This window comes from Sceloporus occidentalis, unplaced genomic scaffold, assembly GCF_023333645.1.
Source record: "Sceloporus occidentalis isolate IW3139 unplaced genomic scaffold, rSceOcc1.0.p SCAF_4, whole genome shotgun sequence".
Classification (NCBI taxonomy): Eukaryota; Metazoa; Chordata; class Lepidosauria; order Squamata; family Phrynosomatidae; genus Sceloporus; species Sceloporus occidentalis.
This window is the reverse complement of record NW_028316984.1, coordinates 173962021-173982446: the sequence shown is the minus strand read 5'-3', so window position 1 is coordinate 173982446 and position 20426 is coordinate 173962021. Positions and strand designations below refer to the sequence as shown.

General features: G+C 41.7%; 1 protein-coding gene across 4 annotated transcripts in view; it reads left to right on the top strand.

The window, feature by feature from the left end:
• The window catches only part of LOC149315025 (tyrosine-protein phosphatase non-receptor type 21-like), a 107244-nt gene that overhangs the window by 1796 nt on the left and 85022 nt on the right, over positions 1-20426 (top strand). Inside the window, exon 1 of one of the 4 annotated variants that reach the window (XM_089522360.1) lies at positions 8723-9306. The exons of the other annotated variants lie outside the window; for them this stretch is intronic. The gene's annotated coding sequence lies outside the window, so the exon portion shown is untranslated. Of the gene's footprint in view, positions 1-8722; positions 9307-20426 lie in introns of those variants that run through there. 4 annotated transcript variants of the gene reach the window in all.

Sequence of the window (20426 nt, the reverse complement as noted above, 5' to 3'; positions counted from 1 at the left end):
CCTAGGAGTCCTAGTAGACCACAAGTTGAACATGAATCAACAGTGTGATGCGGCAGCTAAAAAGGTCAATGCTATTCTAGGCTGCACCAAGAGAAGTAATAGTGTCAATCTATTCTGCTTTGGTCAGGCATCACCTGGAATACTGTGTCCAGTTCTGGGCACCACAATTCAAAAAGGATGTAGAGAAGCTGGAATGTGTCCAGGGGAGAGTGACCAAAATGGTGAAGGGTCTGGAAACCATGCCCTGTGAGAGAGACTTAGGGAGCTGGGTACGCTTAGCCTGGAGAAGAGATGCTTAAGAGATGATATGATAGCCCTGTTTAAATATTTGAAGGGGTGTCCCACTGAGGATGGAGCAAACTTGTTTTCTGCTGCTCCAGGGAATAGGACACAGAACAACGGATGCAAGCTATAGGAAAAGAGATTCCACTAACATGAGGAGGAACTTCCCGACAGTAAGGACTGTTCGACAGTGAAACACACTCCCTTGGAGAGTGGTGGAGTCTCCTTCTTTGGAAGTTTTTAAACAGAGGCTGGATGGCCATCTGTTGGGGGGGTGTTTTGATTATGAGTTTGATTATGGCAGGGGTTGGGCAGGATGGTCCTTGGATTCTATGACTAAACTGAGTCTGTTGTACTTTGGCCACATCATGAGAAGGTATGACTCACTGGAAAAGATGTTAGTGCTTGGAAAGGTAGGAAGAGAGAAAGACTGCATACCAGATGGATAGACTTAATCAAGGAGGACACAGCCCTGAGTCTGCAAGATCTGAGCAGAACTGTTCAGAATAGGGTGCCTCATTCACAGGTTTGCTATGAGTCAGGGTCAACTTCAAGGGAGCTAACAACTACAAAAGGATCCATGAACCTCTTCAATTTTTGCCATCACTATCACCACTACTGTGGTGAGAGGAGATGGAAACATAACTGGATCCAGCTCACTGAATTTGCACAACAATCCTATAAAGTGGCTCACTATCATTCAGTTTAAACAGTAGTGCTGATGCTCAGGGTAGGTGGTACATGAAAATATGTTAAATATTACTCTAGGCTGACAATGTGAAATAGAAAACAGAAGGGCCATTGGGATCAAGTTAGAATTTTGGAGGAACACTTCCTTGCTTCATAGAATTAAGTCAGAAGAAATGTAAATATAAGTCTCTGTCATTTTATGAATCACTGGCCTTATGCACTCTTGCCCTTGCAGTTTCATTCCAGTAATGCTGAATTAACTCTGCCACTTGAAGGCTTCCTGGGACTGGAGTGGAAAAGGGGAAAGAGAAGTGAAATCTGAGCTCTAGAGACTGAAAATAGATCTGATTTCCATTCTAACCAACTCTTAGCACACAACCTGTATAAGATTCTGGATTGTTTACTCAGCGACGACCTACAATCAATTTCTCATGCTATCTTACTTTTCTATGGCAGCTTTGGATTATGTATGTTGTATACCAACAGAAGTCTAGAGTAAGATCGGGGAGAGATGACTGAGGAAGACATAAAATCATTTTCAAATCAATGTAAAAAGAAACAAGGACTGTTATACATGGATGTTCATCAAAGGAGATGACCTATCCATATTGGACAGAATGATGGGAAATATCTAATTGGATAATAATAAATGTTTGTAGTGTGGTGTGGTGAATTTTAATCTTTATTGAAAATTCCACCTTTAATAAGTCTTGCGGGAAATGTCAGAAAATTTACCAGTAAATGTCAAGGCCAAGCACTCTGACTTAAATGTTAAAATGCTATCCCCAGTTTACATAATCAGTAATGGAAACAGTAGGAAGATTTGTTCAAATGCAATATATATAGCCTGTGTGGTGTCATGTTTGAGCATTGTACTATGACTCTGGAAACCAGGATTTGAATCCCCACTAAATGCACTTGGTGACCTTAGGCAAATCACACACTCTCAGCCTCAAACGGAGGCAAAGACAAATCCCATCTGAACAAATCTTGTCAAGTAAACCCTGTGATAGGCTTTTGTTTGGATTGCTATCATTCAGAAAGAAGGCACACGACTACAACAACAATGGACCTATGCGTATACAAGTCAAGAATGGAGTGAGAAATGCCAAATGTCAAAGCTAGGTTCAGAAATGGAAGAGGCACAAGGGGTCATATTGCAAACATTACGGATAATACATTGGAGCACACTGAAGAATTTCAGAAGAAAATCACCTTGTGCTTTATAGATTACAGCATAGTCTTTGATTCTGTAGATCATGAAAAATTATGGATTGTTTTTAAAGAAATGGGTGTACCACAACATTTGATTGTCCTGATGCATTGGAACCTGCACTCAGGACAAGATGCTACAATCAGAAAGAATACGGAGAAATTGAATGGTTTCCGATTGTCAAGGGAGTCAGGAAAGGCTGAATTTTATGACTCTGTTTACTTTCTATGCTGAACATATCATAAAGCAGGAATTTACTCAGAGGAAGGGGGCATGAAAACTGGAGGAAGAAACATCAACAATTTAAGATATGCAGATGACACCATAGTACTAGCAGAAAACAGCAAAGACTTGAAATGACTACTGAAAAAGGTCAAGGACGAAAGTGCAAAGGGAGGTTTACAGTTTAACATTGTTGTTTTTGTTAGCTGCCTTCCAGTTGACCTCGACTCATGGCAATCCTTTGAATGATATGCCTCCAAGCTCCCCTATCCTATACCTCTCTACTCAGGTCCAGGAGGCTCAGGCTCGTGGTCTCCTTAATTTAATAGGAAAATAAAAATAATGACCATAGATATTTGCATAACTTTAAAGTCAAGAATAAAGACAATTTGATAATGAAAGATTTCCTATACCATGGATCAGTCATTAATTAAAATTGGAACTGCAGTCAAGAAATCAGAAGATGTCTAGGACTTGGGAGGGCAGCTATGAAGGAACTGATCAAGATCCTGAAGTGTAAACATACATAATTGAATACCAAAGTCAGGACTGTTCATGCCATTATATTTCCAGTTTCTACGTATGGTTGTGAAAGCTGCACAGTGAAGAAAGCTGATAGGCAGAAAATCAACTCATTTGAATTGTAATGCTGCAGGAAAGTTCTGCAGATACTCTGGACTGCGAAAAACAAACAAACAAAATGATTTATAGAACAAACCAAGCCTGAACTTTCCCTGAAGGCAAGATAACTATACTGAGACTATCATATTTTGGACATACCACGAGAAGACATGATTCACTAGAAAAGACAATAATGCTTAAGTAGGTAGAAAGCAGTAGTAGAAGAGGAGGTTTATCAAACAGAGATTTTTGGAGCTTTTGCAGGTCAGTTCTGACGTGACTGCGCTTTCAATGATGCACATTCACGTCATAACGTGAATGTGTTATCAGACGCCATTCCTTTCTATGGGACCTCCTTGCGAGGTGCTTCCGCAGTGATTCCAAAGTGACCCCTCATTTTGATAAAACCGAAAAAAAGTGACTTCACAGAATTCGCTTCCAGGCTCACTTCGATTGCACTGCGAATTGGTCTGGTGTGGAAAACCACTCTGATGTCACCCCCCTTGGCCCCCTGCATCCTGCTCCGTCATTCCCCTCCTCCTCCTCCTTCATGCCATCTCACCCCCTCTGCCACCTTGCAACCCATCCCATCATTCCCATCATTCCCTGCCTTCTCCTGCATCCCAATCATGTCCCCAGGGACTCCCAGTGAGCTATCCCATCATCCCCTGCCTTCTCCTGTATCCTGATCCTGACTCCAGGGACCCCCAGTGAGCTATCCCATCATCCCCTGCCTTCTCCTGCATCCCAATCCTGGCCCCAGCGACCCCCAGTGACCTATCCCGTCACCCCCTGCTTCTTCACCCCATGAAGGGTGACAGCTAAGGAGGGGGCAGCGTCCAGAGCCCCACTGAGCATGTGCAAGGGTGCCAATTTGAATCATTGAACCCTCCGGTGTGGTAATACAATGTGCACTCACTCCGCTTTGCTTGAATCCACATCATGTGACTTGCTTGGAATAGAACTGACTTCGCTTCCCACTCAATTTGGAAGGACAATGGAAAGGCAACCAGGTGTGGTAAAACATCACGTTTTAATGTGAATTTGCATTGCTAGACAGGAGTGACTCTGGATCTGGTGTGAAAAAACATCACACTTTGCATTGCTAGAACAGGAGTGACTGCGGATATGAGCTGCAAACCCCCCACGTGTGATAAGTTCTGAGGAAGACCACATTCCAGAAGTATGGACTCAGTTAAGGAAGCCATGCCCCTGAGTCTGCAGGACCTGAGCAGAGCTGTTGATGATAGTTGGAGGTCTCTCATTCATGGGGTTGCCATAAGTTGAAGTCAACATGAAGGCAGTCAACAAACAAAGGACTTATATCAGGCTATGAGTATTCTTAGGGTTACTCTATTTCTCTGAGTGCCGAAGCATGTTTCCTGGCTTCATTGTCTTTGGAAGGAGGTTACTGAAAGTTTATTACCATTTTGTATGTGCGTGTGTTGTTAGCTATTCTGGCTGAATATCAAAATAAAGACCAATGTAAACACATCAAAGTTCCTTGCTTTCACATCAAATCTCTACAAAGATGTTCAGCATCCTAAAATACACACAGAACTCAAAGTCACCTCTTTGTCTATTTTCACTCTCACTCAACTGCCCTCTGTGCTTTATTTCTTTCACTTTATTCAAATGTGGGTGAAGGTGGCAGAAGATTCTGTGCTTTGTCCCTTTTTAGGTATCTCCTAGCCTCCCCCTCCAAAAAATAAAATAACTTAAATCAAAACACATTGCTGGACTACTAGCAATCTTTGGTCAGGTCTAAGGCTCTGGGCAGGTGCTGCCTTATGGTAGGGCAACTGACTCCGAAAGTCCCATTTATATACATCTGGCAGAATCCCCATACAATTCAAATGTCAACAGCGAGATTTATGGCACAATATTTTATGACGTTTCTTCCTAGACCTCATCGATACAATTGCTCTTAAATGTCAAAATTCACAAAGCTTGTGACATTTATGTCAGTATCTATACAAACATACCATTGCAGTGACAGCACTGAAACTGCTACCCTTCATTGTTACTACAAAGGACTGGAACTAGAAAGTATAGAGGAAAGGGCATTCAAGAGGGAAAATTCTGAGTGAGCAATCCTTGTAGCTGTTGGATCACCCTGTTGGTTATTGTTAATCTCCATCAAGTCAACTCCTACTTATGGTGTTTCTGTGAATGCGAGACCTCCAATATATCCTGTTATCAATAGCCCTTCTTAGGTTTTGTAAACTCAGGGCCATGGCTTCTTTGATTGAATCTTTCCACCTGTCATGTGATCTTTCTCTCTAGGAAACTCTAGGTCCTCAAGTACAACCCTGTGGTCAACATCTGTCAAAAGCTGACCATAGAATAACACTGGAGGACCTATAAATGCCCAGAGTATTATCTCTAGGTATAGGTCTTTCAGTGCAACTTTATAATCAACTTCTGGGATAGTGATGTTGGAAGTTCTAGAGACATTCCTAGATCTAGAAATTCTTACAAAAATCTTATTAATCAAAGATGCAAAAGTCAAAGCTGCAAATGTGGAGGCTCAACTCTGTGTGTGGGTGTGTTACAGTATTTAGCTTTTTCATGTACTTAAAAGTGATATACAGTGGACTCTTCGCATTTGTAAATGTGAAAAATGTGATCCGCAAGCTGACAAATTCCCAGATCACCAGCCTGCTGATACGGCAGGCCCGTATAGTCAGAATAATAACCAGCAATAGGTCTACCACTGACTTGTGGCCTTCAAAGCACTACCTCTTTAGTCAGGCATTGAGTCTCACACAAGATTACAATTATAAGTGTCCTGTTGCTTTCAGTTCAGCATTTTTCAATTATACTTCAAGTACTCTTGATTTTGTAGACTCCAAAAACTGACAATCCCAACCCACTGTGGCTAGATGAGGCTTACCTCCTCAAATATTGCATGTTGGACAAATAAACAAAGGAACAAGTATTGCTGAACTAGATGTGCAAAGAGCAGTATCACCCCCTCCCCCCAAAAAAATCCCACAAAGAGGACAAAGGTCATAATGTAAATAAATGTACTCTAGAGAATTTGTTCCATTTAGCTTAACTAGAATTGGTCCTGATTAAACAGATATAGGGTAAAGTTACCTGTCTGACAGAGTTTTGGCCAGTTATCCCTCACTGCATTCTTGTTCAGACTGTATGTATGCTGATTCCTCAAATCTCAGTATTTGCTGTTTGGACTAGTGAAGAATGAACAACACAGAGATCAGCACAGCCTCTTGGTTATCTTGAAAACATCAGGTGTGCATGCTGAAAAGATACACTAGCAGGTCATAAAAGAGGACCCTAAGCTTACTTAAAATTTATCTTGTTTTTATTAATATTATTTTGTTTTTACATGATCACACTAGGATTCTTGAACCTGATTTTTAACTGTGAGGTGTATGTCTTTCTGTCAAAGGGCAAAGATGCATTTGGGAAGAAAGTTGTACAAATGGAAAATTTCCTTTGGCAGAGGAATTAATCAAATCTCACAATATTAAATTCTTTTGTTGTGCAGACAAGTGACCCAAACACAAAACATAGGTAGGTGTAAAATAGTTTAAGATAGGTAATAGGGCATGTAGTAATTTCCATGATGTAGTGTTGATCAGTTAACCAATCCATTATAAATAGTTATCATAATTAGATTTGAAAGCACTGGCAGATCAATACAGTGATTTGACTTATTTATTAATTATTACTCTGAAGAAGGCTCAAGTCTGTGGAAGCTCATGCTACCACCTTCTCTCTTTCATTAGTCTCACAGATACTACAAGATCCCTTTGCATACACTGAAAACTGGTTTTAAAAAAGTATCCAGGGCCTGAAGACAATTCCATACAGAAGCCTGACCTTATGTATATTTGTACAAAAACAGGTTCTGTTAATTTCAATAAGCCTTGCTCCCAGGTAGATGTGTACATGTATAGCACTCTATTTAGGACTGTGGTGTATTCAAATTTAGAGAAACAGTCCTTTGTTTGAAGGACACCTCCATTTGAAAGGCTGTGTTGTTTAAGACTGATGTAAAAATAAATGAGTCCTTCAACAGCATATTGAAGTCCAGAACTAGTAAGCAGCTGTTGTTGTTGCTGTGTGCCTTCAAGTAATTTCTGAATTATGGCAACTCTATAGCAAGCCTATCACAGGATTTTCTTGGCAAGATTTCTTCAAAAGGAATCTATCATTGCCTTCCTCTGAGGCTGAGAGTCTGTGATTTGCACACGTTTATTCAGCGGGTTTCCATGGCTGAGTGGGGATTCAAACCTTGGTCCCCAGAGTCGTTGTCCAACACTCAAACCAATGCAGCATGCTGGTTCTCTGGCACTGAACTGCTACATGACAAAAGAATGAAAGGATTGCTAAAGGAGGACAGAGAGATTACAAAGAGCTGAGATTGCATTGGCATTAAGTGTGGAAGAGGTTGGACAGGTATTTGCACCTCAACTGTAGTTAGTGGATAATGACTCAGGTGGAGCAATCCTGTGCTGATACTCCATACCGGGAGTGCTTAGTCGGTGGAATGTTATGCCTTGTTGGTGGGAAGGAGAGAAGGTGGTGGTGGTGGTGATGGTGGGGTCTGTTGAAGGAATCTGTTGTGGGGTGTGTGTGTGTGTGTGTGTGAGAGAGAGAGAGAGAAAGAGACAGACAGACAGATACAGACAGACAACAAGTGGGTGGAGTGTCTGTGGGAGGGAAGGCTATATGCATGGTTTTGGATATATTTTTATACCAGAAAGAGAGAAGAACTGTGACCTACCCTTTAAAAACAAGGATAGGCACAGCCCAGGGCTCCTAGCAGGCAATTAAAAAATTGGTTTTGCTCTGAAATGTGCACAGATGATCTCTAGGGGATACAAAGGATGTTCCAACTGCTTCTGACCCCATCTGGACCCCCCCATCAAAATGAAAATTTCCAAAATTTTTCAAAATGTATTTTTGCCTTTAAATGCCCCAAGATGTCCTTTACAGATCCAGGAAGGCACCAAACCATGTCTCCCTACTATGCCCTAGAGCAGCGGTTCTCAACTTGTGGGTCACAATCTCTTTGGGGGTTGAACGACCCTTTCACAGGGGTCTCCGAAGACCACCACCACCACCACCACCACTTCCTTTTTTCCTGTTCAAGGAGGCTCTAAGACTTGAGGCTTGACTTGAAAGTATCTTGCAAGGTCTTGAGACTGGACTTGAGACTTGAAAGTATCCTGCAAAGATTTGAGATTGGACTTGAGCCTTGATTTGAGTATCTTGCAAGGACTTGAGCCCGGATTTGAGACTAGACTTGAAATTATTTTGCAAGGATTTGAGATTTTTGAAAGTATCTTGCAAGGACCTGAGCCTTGACTTCAAAGTATCTTGCGAGGTCTTGAAATTAGACTTGAAAGCATCTTGCAAGGACTTGAGGCTGGACTTTTGAGGCTTGGAGCCAAAGCCAGAAAAGCCCCTGAGAGGGTCGCCAAAAGTCAGAGACGACCTGGAAGGCGCAGCAGCAGCAGGCAGTAGTGGCAATCTTGAAAGCCAAGGCGGGGGGGGGGGGGCATGGAAAGCAGTGCCCTGCTGCCTCTCCTCCTCCTGCTGCTGCTGCTGCTGCTGCTGCTCCCTAATTCCTGGCCCGAGGAAGGAAGGCTGAGCAGCAGCTGCTGGGCCCTGGCTGCCATCTTCCCGGTGCCAAGCATTCCTTCCCTCTGAGGTCATGGGGCTGGAAAGCGAGCGAGGGAAGAAGAGGGCTGTCCCTTGCGGGCTGGCGTTGTGTGTCCTTCCGCATGGCTGGAGCCAAGGGGAACGCCTCTGAAGGGCCAGAGAAAGGCGAGAGGAAAGAAGGAAAAGAGCAAAGAGAGGGAAGGAAGGAAGGAGGAAGGGAAGGGAGGAAGAAACACAACCACCCTGCGCGCCCTGGCAAACCCAGCGAGGCAAGGGCACCTGGTGCGCCCCTGGTCCAGCCTCTGCTGCCTGAGAAACACTCCCTTCTTCCACCTCCTAGTATTGCTTTAGTATCTCTCCTCCGCCTTCCCTGACTCCTTGGGAGGAGAGGCACACAGTGTTGTTGTTGTTGGAAGAGGACATGAGGAGTGTTGGAAGGGACTCTGAGGAAGAAAAGCCAAGGCTGGGGTTTGTTTCTTCCTGAAGGAAAGGTGCCTTAGTCTGGACCCCCCCCCCCTTCCCCAAAGAAACCCTCCTTTCCTGCCCCAGAAAGCCATGAAATGGCTCTCTAGTTTTCCAAGCTGGGCCAGGTCTTTGGCTGCTGAAGGAGCCCTCCTTGCCTTGGGTGTCTGCACCAGGTAAAAGCAAAGAGAAGGAAAAAGAGACAGAGAGGGGGGAATAGCCTACTTTTTATGTGGCTGGGGGCTGGTTCCTGAAGAGGGAAAACCTATTATTATTATTATTATTATTATTTGAATGTTTTAATTTGTATTAATATGTATTATATGTCTTTATTTTTGTAGAATGTATGCCATAGGCACGTGTATTTTAATGTATTTTAATGTATTGTACAGACAGCCCTGTGTAAATTTATTATTATTTTACCTATTTTAATGTATATTTATGATGTTGTTATTTTAGTTCAGGGAAAGGATAAGGGGATATGTAATTTTTAGTTGTGGATGTGTTATGTATTTGTTGATGTACTTTCTTCTGATCCTTATGAAAAGGCAGGATATAAATAAAACCTATTATTATTATTATTATTATTATTATTATTATGCTTTTTTTAAAGGACAAGATGTGGTACCTATTTCCAGTGCCAAGCTTGCATGACTTTTCCTATTTGTTTTTGGAATAATAGTCTGGAAAAAGTGGCAACTTTGAGTCCCAGAAGCCCTGGGTTTTTGTCCCACTGACAATAGTTTGTTTTTTTGGGTGTGTGTGTGTCTGTGTTTTATTTTTAAGGACAAAAATGTGCTTCAGATCCGGCGGCAAAGGAAACAGCGGCAAAAACGAAGCACGTTTTTGTCCTTAAAAATAAAACACACACACACACACATGTTGGAGAAAACACAAAGTTTTGGGGGCTCTTCTCCAACCTGACTCACCACTGATGTTTTCCCTGTCCTTGTTGATTTCTGGTTGCTAGACTCTTGATTCAAAGGTTTTAATGCATGTCCCTCTTCTTCCTAGCTGACTCAAGATGATTCCTGTTATGTGTGGAAAGAAAAGTGGCCTGTCTTTGTTTACATGATGTGTTTTGATTTAAATAGGGTTATTTTGCAAGGGATCTTCTACAGCAGTGTGTTCCCAACCTTTGGTCCTCCAGAGGTTTTGGACTTCAGCTCCCAGAATTCCTGATGCTATGTCATTTGAGCCAACCATCAGGAATTCTGGGAGCTGAAGTCCAAAACCTCTGGAGGACCAAAGGTTGGGAACATACTGTTTTGCAGTATTCTCTATTGACAAAGTGTGACAGTTGTTATGGTGCTAAAAGCTCCAGGACTAGGGGACTCTTTCATATCTGAGTATTACCATTGAAGACCTTTTGTGTCTGCCAGATCAGTATTGACAGGTTCATTGACGATTGGCAGATTCATAGTTAAATATTCTGTAATCTCAAAGCCTTTTTCATTTTAAGACCTCACTCCCCCCCCCCCTTTCAGTAAAGGAAACATTAATAGTTTTTATGGGTTTTTCGGGCTATCTGGCCATGTTCTGGAAGAGTTTATCCCTGATGTTTCGCCAGCATCTGTCATGAATAAACTCTTCTAGAGTATGGCCACAGAGCCCGACAAACCCCACAAAAAACTATGGCCATGAAAGCCTTTGACTTAACATTTGAAACATTAATGGTTCCTCTGTATTCTTTATTCTGTGTTCTTTCAGGGCCTTGATTGATAACTCAAAGAGTTATTTGAGCTGACCTTAAAAGATCAGTGTGGTGTAGTGGTTTGAGCATTGGATTATGACAGTGGGAGACCAGGGTTTGAATCCCGGCTTAGCCATGGAAACCCACTCAGTGACCTTGGGAAAGTCACACTCTCTCAACCTCAGAGGATGGCAGTGGCAATCCCCCTCTGAACAAATCTTGCCAAGAAAACCCCAGGATAGGTTCATGGCCTTAGGGTCGCCATAGGTTGGAAACATCTTGGAGGTACACAACACACACATAAAAGCTCAGTGAAATATAGGCCCCATACAGACAGGCCAAAATATAGCTCCTTCGGGTCACTTTGGAGGTATGTTGTTTAAATGATGCATGCGTCCTAAGAGTCCGTAAGCCATGACAAAGCCACAATCCAGTTCTAAGAACAGGAGCACAGCTTTGACGCAGCTTCTGGATGCATCATTTAAACAACATATCTTCAAAGTAACTTGAATGCGTCCGTGACGTCAAAATGGCGGCACCCATCTCTATAGGGTGCTGCCATTTTGATGCACTTGTTATGCGCGAGGGGCAAGGCGCGTCAGGAAGCGCCGCCCCTCGCGCGTAACGACGGCGCCTCATGGGCCCGTCTGTAACGCGCCTTAGTTATGAATCCAAAAGGAGAGCAACTCAAAAGACAGGAGTAGCAACTGTTTCCTTTCCATGGAATACAGTTTTGTTGACTTCTGTCTGCGCATGGTATTTTTGAGCAATCTGAGAGGACAATAAGTGGAAGCTAAATGGGGCTGGTGGCATATTTGATTTATTAAAAGGAGTCAGGCTAAATCGGAATATTAACATCTAAAGAGTTTCTGGGTGTGCTAAATAGAGAATTAGACTTTCCACATGCAGTTGATTGGATTTGCCACTGTTGCCACTTCAGGGCTATCCTCTTACTGCCTGCAAACTCCCTTAATCGTGGGGAGAGGCATTATTTTGAAAGCGGCGTGTGCGGCAGAGTGGGGGACATGACAGCAGCTGGTAGCAGAAAATAACAGCTGCTAAACAAAACTGCCGGTGCTGTGCTTGCAAGAATTGTGCTGGGCCAGCGAGAAAACTTGTTGAATAGGGTTGGAGCATTATCCTCTGCACCCCGGAGACATTTTCTAATTGGCTTGTTACAAATGTATTTAAATATGACATGATATATATGCTGCATGTGTCATTTTTGGGGAGAGTAAAAATGAGTCGGGTTTCTGTCACAGACTCTCACTAAAGAAGCCTGCGGGGGGAAATTACACAGTAAAAAACGTGCCAGGAAGAATTATCACTTTATGTGGTTATGTATTAAACAAGTGGATGGTGTTGTGGTGTGGAAACAGGTAACCTAACTAAAGTACAAAACACATTGCAGAAATAAACAGATTTGTATTAAACAAGTGGATGGTGTCCACTTTAACTGCCCTGGATGAATGCTAGGGAGTTCTGAAAGTTGTAGCTTTGTGAGACATTTAGCCTTCTCTGTCAGAGAGCTCTGGTGGTACAATAAATTACAATTCCCAGGATTCCCTAGCACTGAGCAATGGCAGTTAAAGCAATCTCAAACTGGATTATTTCTGCAATGTGTTTTGGATCGAAGGCCTAAATGCTCTTTCCAGCCTAACTAGAGTAGACTTATTGAATCCATAAGATTTAATGTTGACTCATAATTGACTGAACAGTAGATTGAATAGGTCTAATCTTGTTGTAGCTAATAATGAACAGGATGTCAGCCAAACAATAAACCTGATAATGGATACAATTTATCCAAAGTACTTTCAAATCTGTCTGATTTCAGTGGAACTAAGGTGCAGGTGGACCCCATCCATCTTTATTCAAAGATAAGTCCCAGATAAATGTCTGTAAAATTGTAGGTATAAAACACACGTGTAACACTCCCATTACAGTCAATGCAACTAAAAGTGCTTAACTAGATTTCATGTAACATATAACTGAGGAAGGCTTAAAATTCCCGGTTTTTAATAATGATGATGTTAAGAAATAATGATAACAATTATGATAATCAGCATGTAGAGAGGTCTTGTAGCACCTTTGACACTAACTAAAGAAAGAAGTTGGCAGCATCAGCTTTTGTAGACTTAAGTTGGTCTTTAGTTAGTCTCAATGGTTCTACAAAATCTACATACTGATTCTACAAACTAACATAGCTGTATCTTTGAATAATGAACAATGAAGATAATATTATTAGAACTTAAATGTGTTGCTAAAATATCAAACTTTAGGATTGTTTTAAGGCTGAAATAATTTACACACTTATCTATTAGTAAACTCCATTGAGAACCTCGTGAGATGTACTTTTGAGTAGACTCTTTGAGGATTATCTGAAACAGAGGATGGGCATTGATTTGCTGAGCCTGAAAGGAATGGCAGAGGTTTAAAAGATGAACATGTGAAAGTTTTGTTCTTTTTTCCCTTCTTTGTAATACAGTATTTTGAGTGGATCAAAGTATCATGCTTTGGATTTCTTGCTGTGTTTCTGCTAGAGCAGGTGTAGGCAACCTGCGGCCCGCGGGCCGGATGTGGCCCGGCAAGGCCTTGGGACCGGCCCCAGCCCGGTCCTGCTGCCGATTGCCGCCGGGGCCTTTGGCCTCTCGCGCGCAGGGGCAAGGGGGGCAATTGTCTATAGACGCCTCAGAAACATGTATTTATATTAACATTTTTTTAAAAATCAGCAAATTTTTTTTGCGTGTCCTCCACTTTTTTTAAAAAAAAGTGTCCACCATTTGAAAATGTTGTCCTACATTTGGCCCGGTTTATTTATGTATTTAAATTTTTAAATAATTATTTAATTATTTATTTTTTGGCTTCGGCCCCCCAGTTGTCTGAGGGACAGCAACCCGGCCCCCGGCTCAAAACGGTTGCCTACCCCTGTGCTAGAGGGCTCATGGTGTTTATCTCCAAATGTAATACGGTCAGGACTAAGGCATGAATGTGCTAAAGCTGGCAATGCTATGAAATGCCATCCCTAGACATGGGGCCATTTTTGATCAGCGTGGAGGAGATTTTATTAGTATGGACAGTTGTAGCTCTTACCCTGCTGAGGCAGGGCATGTAAATTGATCTAAAACAGCTAGAGTCCTAACTGTTGAGAGTCTTATCAATAATATTTAAAGAACAAATGGATTGTATTTGCTCATGAATCTTCCAAAACACCCACTGCTTGAAGCTCACCAATAATTTCTTCTTGAAGAGTGGTAAAAATGCTGCTCCAGACTGAACTGAGCTGTGGATGGAAGCATTAGTAAGTTCAGTGATTTGTGAATGAAGATACAATTTCTGGTTGTTTTTGTAATCCTGCATTACATGTTTTCACAGTAAAGTGTGGCACTGTTGTGTTGTTTCAGGAAGAAAGAGGGAGGACAGGATATGTCTCTAGGAAAACTTTTGTCAACTTTGCTAGTTTTTGGGTGAATATCATCCCAGCCATGATGTTTAGAACCATGCAGAATTAATTAAAGATTTTCAGTATCATTGATTTAATTATACATTCTCTAAACCTACTGCTAAGAACAAGCAGTTACATGTTACAGAGCATACAGAATATCAGATTGACTTTGTGATTTTCCGAAAGACTTTTCATCTGTGTTAGGCACTATTGGGATGATTCAGGAAAACCTTTGCTGAAGATATTATTTTCAAAATGCTTGTAATCAGCCCTTCCCTCTTTCCTGATAAAGTTTCCTGTGCCTTTCATAGGATCCCAGCTTGCCAAAGTTCAAAGTGTGCCATTTTTCTTTGTGTAGAGAAGTAATGATGTATGGAGATAGGTTGCACCTGTTGCATTTCAGTGTGCCATACAGCTGTCAAAGGCCTAGGACCACTGGCAGAAAAATGTGGCTATTCTGGGAAGACCTTGAGGTGGAAGAAAGAAGCCTGACAAACAAATAGAGTTTTTCTTGTGTATAAAAGGCAATGGCAAAAGTTTTCAGGGTGGTAACAGGAGATGGCAATACATGGCTTTGTGCAAAAGGGAGGGAAGAGGAAGGCTGCATTCTCACTGCAGAAATAATTGAGTTTGACACCACTTTATCTGCTGTGGCTCAGTGCTGTGGGATCTCAGGATTTATAGTTTGTCGTGGTGCCAGAGCTCTCTGACAGAGAAGGTGAAATGTCTCACAAAACTACAGTTCCCAGAATTCCATAGCATTGAGCAGTGGCAGTTAAACTGGTGTTAAATGAGATTATTTCTGCAGTGTGGATGCAGCTGAAGAGGCAAAGGACAGTCTGGCATACTGACACTCCAAGGAATGAGTTATCCCTGCTCTGCTTTTCTGTTCTTCATAAGTCTCCTGCTTCTGTTTTGCTTTTTTCATGCTGCTGCTACAGGACTTGGCCAAGTTTTGTTAAATCTTCTAAGAAGCAGGTCTGAGGAGCACATGGCCCTCCAGACTGCAGTTTGCATCAGCCATAGTGATTGCCAGTGGTGAGAGATGAGTAGAGTTGCAGGCCAGTGACATCTGGAGGAACACATGTTCACTGCCCTTTTTTTGTGGGATAGAAGTCTCAGAAAAAAGCAGTCAGCCAGATATGTACAAGAAGGATTGATCTATATAGAGGAGAGGGAGCTGTATATGCAACTGTATGAACATTGGTTTATTTTATTTTATTTATAATCCACTTTTCTTCCAGAATGGAACTCAAGGCAGTTTCAAGAATAACAAATTAAAAATGCTTACAACTTAAAAAACCCACATGAAAACACTATGGAACCATTTTTAAAAAATCATACTAAATGATAAAACATACATTTCCCTGCTTAAGCATTAAAAGCTTGCTTAAATAAAAATGTCGTTGCTTGCCGGTGAAAGGAAAGCAGGGAGGGGACCAGCCTAGCTTCTTGTGGAAGAGAGTTTAAGAGGGTGGGAGCAGCCACCGAGAAGGCTCTGTCTCGTGTCATAGAATCATAGAGTTGGAAGAGACCACAAGGGCCATCCAGTCCAACCCCCTGCCATGCAGGAACTCTCAATCAAAGCATACCCGACAGATGGCCATCCAGCCTCTATTTAAGATTTCCAAAGAGGGAGACTCCACCAATCTCCGAGGAAGTGTGTTTCACTATCAAACAGCCCTTAGTGTCAGGATGTTGCTCCTAATGTTGAGGTGGAATCTCTTTTCCTGCAGTTTGCATCCATTGTTCCTGATCCTATTCTCTGGAGCAGCAGAAAACAAACTTGCTCCCTCCTCAATATGACATCCTTTCAAATACTTAAACAGGACTATTATATCACCTCTTAACCTTCTCTTCTCCAGGCTAAACATACCCAGCTCCCTAAGTCGTTCCTCATAGGGCATGGTTTCCAGACCCTTCACCATTTTAGTCGCCCTCCTTTCGACACGCTCCGGTTTCTCAACATCCTTTTTTAATTGTGGTGCCCAGAACTGGACACAATATTCCAAGTGGGGCCTGACCAAAGTAGAACAGAGTGGCACGATTCCCTTGATCTAGACACTATACTTCTATTGATGCAGCCTGGAATTACATTGGCCTTTTTAGCTGCCGCATCGCACTGTTGACTCATGTTCAACTTGTGGTCTACTTGGACTCCCAGATCCCTTTCACATGTAGTTTCATTCAGCCAGGTGCCCCCCCCCCCATCCTATATCTGTGCATTTCATTTTACTTCCCTAAGTGCAGCACCTTACATTTCTCTGTGTTGAATTTCATTTTGTTAGCTTTGGCCCAGTTTACTAGTCTATCCAGGTCGTTTTGATTCTGTCCTCTGGGGTATTAGCTATTCCTCCTAATTTGGTGTCATTTGCAAATTTGATAAGTATGCCCTCAGCCTGTGACGGTGGGACTGAAAGAAAGCCTTTCCCTGATGATCTTACAGTTAAACCTGACGATAGGTTTGTATGGGGAGATATGGTATTTCTTTTTTTTTTTTAGCAACTTTATTTAATATTTCAAAATATTCCAGATTCCAAAATATTCCGAGTATGTATATCGAATATACAGTATCATCTTCATTATACAAAACCAATCAGAGGTACAGACATATGATCAGTAGATATAATACAACCTTGCTCAGTCATACTGTATGTATTTATCATATTGTTCTCTGTTACATTTAACTGTGGTATGACTCTTTGTTTTCAAATATTAATATGTCCATACATTCGCAGCCTTTACGTTAACATAATTCCAAGTTCAAAATGCTCTATTTCAACAAATTATTATTTACGATCCCTGTCTTCTTGTTATCTTCATACAGCAAACACTTACTTAACTAACTTATTACATTCTTTTATTCCATCTCTTGTAGACAAAATCTTCAAAAGGTTTCCATGAATCATTTTTGTATTCCTCATTTTTTAATAGAGCAGTTAATTTATCCATTGCTTTAATTTCTATGACCTTCTGTAACCATTCTTTTATATTGGGTACATCTTTCAATTTGCAATATTTGGCCAACAGTATTCTGGCTGCTGTTACAAAGTACAAAACGATTTTCCAATTTTTTTCTCCGGCTCGTTCCCTAAATAACTAGTCATATTAAGCAAATATAATTCAGGGGCCCTGGTATAATTTACTCCTATTATTTTCTGTATGTTATCATGAATTTTCTCCCAAAAACACCTAACTTTGGAACATGACCACCATACATGATATGGTATTTCACATAGTGTGGAACTAAACCATATAGGGCTTTATAGATCATAGCCAACACTTTGAATTGTGTCCAGAAATGAATGGGTAGCTAGTGAAGCAGTTTCACCAAGGGAGATATATACTCCCTATAACTGGTCCCAGCATTCATGGTTGCAGCTGGCTGGGCCACGTGATTCTGTTATCCACTGTAGAGGCAAAGGTGGCCCTCAAGGTTGTCTAGACTAGCAAATTTTTTTTAAAAAAATCTTATCCACATCACAGTTTTCTTCCCTAGAATTATCCTGTTGTTATAATAATAATAATAATAATAATTATTATTATTATTATCATCTTTTATTTATAAAGTGCTGTAAATTTACACAGCGCTGTACATACACAGCGCTGTTAGTGCTACACCAGCTCAAAATACACCAGAGTCAAATTGTATTGATAGCCACATTTTCCTATATCCAAATTCAAATGAGTACAAAAAGGGCGTACATGCATGTGTAAAAGTATCAATCAATAGCCTTTATTGTTTACCCATCACTCTTATCACCCGCCCTGCACTGTCCCATTCAATCTCCCTTGAATGTTGAGTTTTCCAATGGAGGGAACTTAAAATTTCTATCACACTTCTTGCTTCACCAATTTAATGGGGAAAGAAAAGAGCATGGGGCGGGGGGGGGGGGGGTAAGACTCCAGTTCCTGTGGCAGCATTAGGACTGGGGAGGTCTAGGATTTGACGTTACTCTCTTTGCTGTAATTGGCCCTGAGGGCTTTCCCCAGTCTCCACCCTGGGATGGATGCATCATTTGGGGAGGGCTTCTACATAGGAATACTGAAGCTCTATTGTTCTAGATCAGACAATCTAGTACAGTACTGTCCTAGATCAGACCATCTAGTACAGTACTGTCCTAGCCCAGTACTGATTGTGCTGTTTTTTTTATGCCTCTACAGCAGTGATTCCCAAACTTTGTGATCTCAGAGAGTGATCTCTGAAAAGGGAAAGGTATTTTAGGTAAATACATACACTGTTTCTTTTTCAGTTTATACTTTACTTCACTGCTTATGAATGTGGGGGATGGACACTGAGGCCTTTGCCTGACCACATGAGCCAAAGGGATGGAGGGATGGGAACCCTAGAGAGATAGACATACATGGATGAGGTAGGATGACAAATGAGGCCACCTGCAAGGTGTCTCTATGATCCTAATTTTGTGGGGTGAGGGTTAACTCTGTGACCAGCCCCCTATTCTGATGTTTAATGGAAACAGCAAACTAGCAGCAATTTTGACTCCTGGGTGTTCCACCAAGTTGCTCCAGACTTTCTCCTGAGAAAGCATTCCAAGCTACAAGGGCTACTTTTCCAAAAAGACCTTTGTGTGAGTGGAGCCACAGGAACAGGAGTTTCTGATAGAGGTGGAGCAAGAGGAATACAGAGAGAAATGTAAAGTTCCCTTCCTTAGATCATTCATTGGGGGTTAAGAGAGATAAAGAGAGTGAAGGGAAAAAATAGCTTTGGACGGTGGAGGCATCCAGTTTAGAGTACAAGGTGGATGCCTTGCCAATCTGTCCTACTCCAAAACTACCCCCCCCCCCCCATGGCAACCCAATCCAGGCAAGACAAAAGTAGCCAAAAACATTTTTTTCCTGGAAAATGCAGAGTAATTTTTTTTAATGCATTAACTTGTAAAATCCATTTCACTGACAAAACACTTGAACATTGTGTGTTTCTAAAGCAGCAGAATTGAAGTTGGTATGGATTTTTTTCATAATATAAACAGCCGCTTAGGCACATTGAGGACTAGATCCTTAGAAATGGTAAAACACACAGCAACATGAGAGCTGAATCTTAAAGAAAGAACATTATGTTCAACATGATTCAAGTTTGAGAATATTTAGATCTTTGAGTCTTGGGTTTCCTAACAAACAAATTCTTCGTGAGAAAATGATTAGGTGCCCTGTGATTATACACTTTGAAGCAACATTTCTGCACCTTTTACCCTGGAGGAAACCTTGAAATAGTTATCAGGTCTCAGGGAATTCCTGCATAAAATTAAAGGTCTCAGGGAACACCTGCATAAAAATTATATCTGTAGCTCAAAAATGTTTATTTTTTTTAAAGCATTCTCTCATGGAACCCCTTGTAGCTTCTCAAGGAACCAGGATACCCTGGTTGAGAAACCCTCTTTTGAAGATTGAGATTTAACACAAAAAACCCCTCTTCTTTCTCCTTCCCACCCTATTTTCCTTCTGAATATTCCTTTGGGAGTAAATGAAAGGAAGAAGTTGGCAGCATGAATTATCTATGTAGACTATATGCATCTGAGGAAGTAGACGGAAGGCCTCTCACCGCCAGCCACCTATACTGTATATATAATGGACAGCCAGTGTGACACGAGAGAGGGAGAGACATTTGCGAGGCGAGGGGAGGGAGGGAGGGGGGGAGGGAGGGCGAGGCGAGGCGAGGCGAAGGACTTTGGCGTGAACTCTGATATAGTCCAGCTCTTGCGAGATGGGAGATCACAGAATTAGGAGAAGAAGGTCTCTGTGACGTCAGTCCTGAGATATATGTCATAATACATATATCCATCTCTCAAGAGTCCAGAGAAGCTCTTTAGTGACCGGCCGTCATCTCACTTCTCAGACCAGTCCAGAGAAGAAAGAAATGCCAAAATGCCAATGTTTCTTGCACTTGTGCTAATATTTCTGGAATTAAGTTTGGCAGATGGCCAAAATCACAAAGAACTAGTAGTGACTAAACAATGGTTTAGTGTGCAGTGCAATATTTTGCTCGTGATTGCGTTTGGGTTTCATGTCACTAGGGATAATAGTTTTAATAATCTAATCCAAGAGGCACCGTGGCCAAGGGGAATAGTGCCTGCGTGCAAAAATGTGGACCTTACCAGTGGAAGCATCACACAACCGAAACAATTCCTAAAGGATGTAACCAA